General features: G+C 54.8%; 1 pseudogene; it reads left to right on the plus strand.

Annotated features, from left to right (window-relative positions):
• Positions 1–526: 526 nt before the first annotated feature.
• LOC146543450 (coiled-coil domain-containing protein 81-like) lies at positions 527–4,659 on the plus strand (annotated as a pseudogene).
• The last annotated feature ends 216 nt before the right edge of the window (positions 4,660–4,875 follow it).

Below are 4,875 nucleotides of genomic sequence, written 5' to 3' on the forward strand. Positions count from 1 at the left end.
TAGCATTTGAAATGGGCCCTACGCTTGCAAATCAGTGTGATTCAATGCTGCACTATACCTCAGCACTCTATGGTTTACTTAAAAAAAAAAGGGAGAAAGAAAGAAAGAACACAGAGGACTTCCTCCACTCATCATTTGTCTCTGAAGCTCTGAGGTTCCACTGGTGCTTTGCCATTGCATTCTATCTACACCAAAAACACAGTAAAATACTCAGGCGTCTACTCAGTTCTGGGGCTGCACTCATAGGAGAAACACATCCTTGGAAAATGGTGAATAAGCATGGCAAGAAAGGGATGCAGATCTGGCGTGCAATGTGCCTCGAGAGAGAATTCTAAATATTGGGCGACTATCCTGGAGGAGTCACTGGTTCCATCCACAACCAAACATCTCTCTGGAAGTAAAGTGCTTCTAGCCGTGCCAGAAAGGAGGTAATCATAGCTACCTGGCTCAGAACTACCACCAAAATAGGCTGAAATTCTCAGGTATATACCCTGGAATAGTCTGCAATGTTCTCACAACATTCGTGATGAATGATGACAATGTTTCCAACCATGCAAGAAAAAATAAATTTTTTTCCGTCGTGAGACAGAACAAGATAAGGTTCTGGGAGGATGGCCTCGCCACACAGTGTTCTTTGAGAACGCCAGATGTCACCACCAAAGGTACAGTGTCCACAGCCACCACACGAGCACTGCTGGCCATGAGCAGGTGACAGCCAGCACTGTGGCAGTCTCAGGGATGTCTCCGTGTGGGGCTGGGGTCAGAGACAGCGCTTTTCGTCTGCCACCTCGCTGCCAGCAGTAGCAGCACCAAGGACTGGCAGATGCAGAGCATGACCTGCTTTTCCTCTGCCCTCCAGAGCGAGTAGCTGTCTGGGATGCGGTCGCCATCTACGTGCAACAGCAGCTCCTGCTGCGCAAGGTGGGTCAGCATCTGCTTTCCACTTGTCTGTTTGGAGGGATGAGAATTCCCCTTGCCCCTGGCGCACCGAATGCAAGGGCTCTTCCCCTCTCCAGAAAGCAGGCATCTCGCCTCAAATGTCCCCATATAATGCCAGTGGGCCTCCCGCAAGTGCAGCATGGCTTGTGGTCGGTCGTGCTGTGTCTCAGGGCTATTCCCAGGTACTGGATTCCATGAGACTGCCTCTGCCCAGACTGCTGCACTGCATTTTTGGAGGGCAAGGGGAGGGAGAGGACCAGGCAGCTCCTTCCCAAAGCTCTCCGCCCTACTCTGGCCCGTGCATCTGAACGGCGGGAGAGGGCACAGCAGAACCTGGACAGGACAACCTCCATCTCTTCTTCCAGCCTTAAACCTTCAGCCCTTCCTTTCTCCTCCACTCACAGGGGGTCCGAATTCCATCCCTCGGCTCCTTTGACATCGTCTGCAAACGGTTCGAGGCTAAGGATGGGCCCGTGATTATGCAGTGACCTGAGTTTCACCTGGCCAGGAACCTTGTGGAAATCCACAACCTTGTGTACAGTAAGGAATACCTGCCAGGTAAGAGGAGGATCGAACCCTTGCTGGCTGCACGGACAGGGCAAATGGGGCTATCAGCCCCGTTCTCCAAAGCAAACTGCCCCCTCCGTGGAACCTGTCCAAATACGGGCTCAACCTGGCTGGTGACCCCAGCCAGGGTAGAGCATGGGAAGCACAGGCAGAAGGGCCACTGCATGACCAGCTCCATCTCTCTTGTGTAATTTTCCAGGCCATAAGGAATCGGAGCCCCTCAAGCGCGTTGAGGTGGCCGCAGCCACGTCGGTGCCTTGGCAGACAGGGGAGGCCTGCATATACGGCACCACATCCCTTGTCTCCCAATGCCTGATGAAGGGCGAGAACATTGCCTTTGTCTTGAAGGACATCCTCATCGATGGAACACGAGTTCAAATGAAATACTACCGTGACTTCCTGGAGAGGATCTGTGGAGAGGAGGACCTAAAAACAGCTCTTTCCAAGGTGAGGTTTGGGTTTCTCCGTGGCCTGGGCAGCCCCACAGCCCTCACCCTGCCTGCATGCGACGCACCAGGACCTGGCCAGCTGCTTGGGCAGGCAAGAGCTACGGTGCTGTCAGCTCTCACTGCCTTCTGCCTCTCCAGCGCTCTCCAGTGCCAGCCACAACAAGGATGTCCCACAACCTCCCTGTTCCTCCACTGCAGGTCCCATGGCTGATGGACATGCTGGTGTCCTGGGTGGCAGTGTTGGCTTCCCTAACGTTCTCTGGCCGAGTCATCATCTTTCCAAAGTGAGTATGTTGGTGGCTGTAGCCTCTGCTTGATGCAGCTCTCAGCTCTTGTTCAATACTGTTTATTCTTTGTGAGCATGGGCGTCCTGCCATGGGCACACAGGGCAGCAACTGGCGTTTGCTTCCTGTCCCGTGAATAGCACGTGAGGTGAACCAAGAACACGACTAATGCAGCTGACTACAACTGTGTTAAATCACGGCATCATTCCACAGAGATTTTTGAGTTTCTTGGGGAAGTTCAGGGAGATTTTTGACTTTCTCAGCATAACCGAGGCTGTGTTGTCCTGCCGAGTTTACCTGAAAAGATGCTTTTGACAAAAAGGGGTCAAAAAGCCTTTTGTTTTGGGAAAGAAAAACCGCTGGCTCAAGGCTGGCTCAGAAAACAAGACGGTTCATTCATCCCAATAGTATCATCAAGCTCCCATCCCTGCAGGAAGGATAAACATGGAATTTGGCCATGAGACTCTACCCTGCTCCACACTCTGTGTTTTCTTAGAGTCAGCATACCAGGCTCCCCTGGTGTTTGCTCACTGCTAAGGTCACAGGTCACGTTGCTTAGGGAACTACCATGGAACAGATTATCCAGCGCCTTTCCCCCTGGAGGCTGGGAGAGCTGCTGGGATTTAGGTGACATTTCCACCCCATCGCGGCCTGAATTCCTCTGCTAGGTGACCCCATGGGTGTTGGGGTGCAGTCAACACTGGAGAATAATGGCCTTTATGCAACGTGAGACAAGCAACGACAGTGAGCAGAGTGCTGCTGGAGCCCTGGGTCACACCAGAATCTTCTCTTTTCGTACAGGTTTCAACAGGAGTTTGTACCGAAACCGCCTCCCAGGAAGCCCCGCGAGGCCTCAGAAGTCCCCTTGCCACCTCTGGACCAGGGTCAGAAAGGTAAAGCAGCTGCCAGCTCCTTTCCATACCACACGCAACCAACCTGTGATGGGAAAATACCCAGCCCACGATCATCCAAAGGCGGTGACTTGTGGAAAGGTTCACGCCACCTCGGCACAGCCTCTTCTCCTAACGATACGTTGGCCTCGGGAAATGTAGGAGGCAAGGAGTGATGTTCCCACAGTGCCCTCTTCCCTGGGTACGGCTGGAGGATGGGGGGGTCCAGCGTTGCTTAAAACAGGTGGAGCCTAGAGCAGACACCTGTCTCCAGGCTGGCACTGAGCGCACTGGGGCCCCTTGGGATGGAGGGCTGCTGCCTTGGGCTCCCAAAGCCACCACTTATGTTAGCCTGGCCCTGTGCTGAGGCACCTCCACCCACCCTCAGCAGGATGACAGCTCTGAGGCTCTGAAGGCACCACTGCCTGGGGCTGCAGGCATACTTAGCCATCCCTTTGCCTTGCTGTCCCGTGCTCACCATCTTGGGTTTTGAGACAGCTTGGCCAGGCTTGTGAGCAGTAACCCATGCAGCACTGAGGGCTGACTCCTCAGGTGTGACTGAAGGAGGCCCGGGATGCTGCCATCAGTGTGCTCCTCGATGCCGACGCAGCCCAGCAGCTGAAGCACACCCAGCAGTACAACGTGAGGATGGCCCAGTCAGCAGGATATCCAGCAGCATGCTGAGTTGCCTCTCCTGCAAGTCTCAGGGCAAGGGCCCCAGGGCCAGTCACAGCATTGCCAGGGGTTCGAGGTCCCGCTGGGTGGCACTGCTTGCCCCACTAGGGCCTCCTCCATGAGCAAAGCCATGGCACCTATCTCCTGGTGCTTCCATCTCTGGCTGAGAGCTACACTTGTTTCATGGAATGTCACAGCACGGTAGAAAGCTGCTTTGTTTTGCAGAGCCCTGGCTGGGGGAAGAATGAGGAGATGTGCTCAGATTGCTGAGAGAAGCCTCACCTGCACAGAAGTTGTGGCCTTCCCACACTGCTGACCACTTTGCATTCCCAGGCCCCTGGGCTCCTCCCATGCTCACGGGCCGCCCTTATGGCTACTCTGCCACACAGCTCCAGCACAGGATGCAGCACAGAGCTGCCCCAGCATGAACCACCTGGTTGTCCACAAGGGTAGGGCGCTTTGGGAGGTGACAGGTCCCACGAGTCCTCCTCTTGCAAGGAGCCCAGAGCTATTCTGGGACATCAGGAAAAGTCAAGGGGTGGGGGTTAGAGGTTGCACGCCCACCTGGCTGCTTACTTCCACCAGAGGAGTGGGGACAAGAGCCCTGCTCAGGCTGGCAATGCTCCCCACAACACACCGACGCACTGTCACTCTCTGGGATCTGTTGAAGGGCAACAGGTCTGAGAAGAGAAAAGCTGCTCGTCTGCCATGGGATGAGATCACAGCTCCGGAGCGTCAAGCACCCAACAGGGTTTACACAGTGTGCCCTGCTTCCCCTGATCAGGGGAAGAGCCTGGAATGGGGGTCCGCCAGCCTCACGGCCACGGGAACAAGTACCAAACAGATCCACCGTGATCACCCACCATCAACCCAGCCTTCAGCTCCTCCAAAATGACCTTCAGTTCCCTCTCCAAGAGGCAAGAGCTTTGGGCTCAGAAAGTTGCTGGAGGCCTTCAGCGGGGAGCCTGGCATACAGCCCGTTGGGAAGCCAGAAGAAGAGAGTTTCAATGCTGTGCTCCCTTTTCCTGCTTCCGGCTGAGACACAGTTAATAGCACCCTGATGCTGTGGTT

This window comes from Meleagris gallopavo, chromosome 13, assembly GCF_905368555.1.
Source record: "Meleagris gallopavo chromosome 13, MGAL_WU_HG_1.1, whole genome shotgun sequence".
NCBI classification, from domain to species: Eukaryota; Metazoa; Chordata; class Aves; order Galliformes; family Phasianidae; genus Meleagris; species Meleagris gallopavo.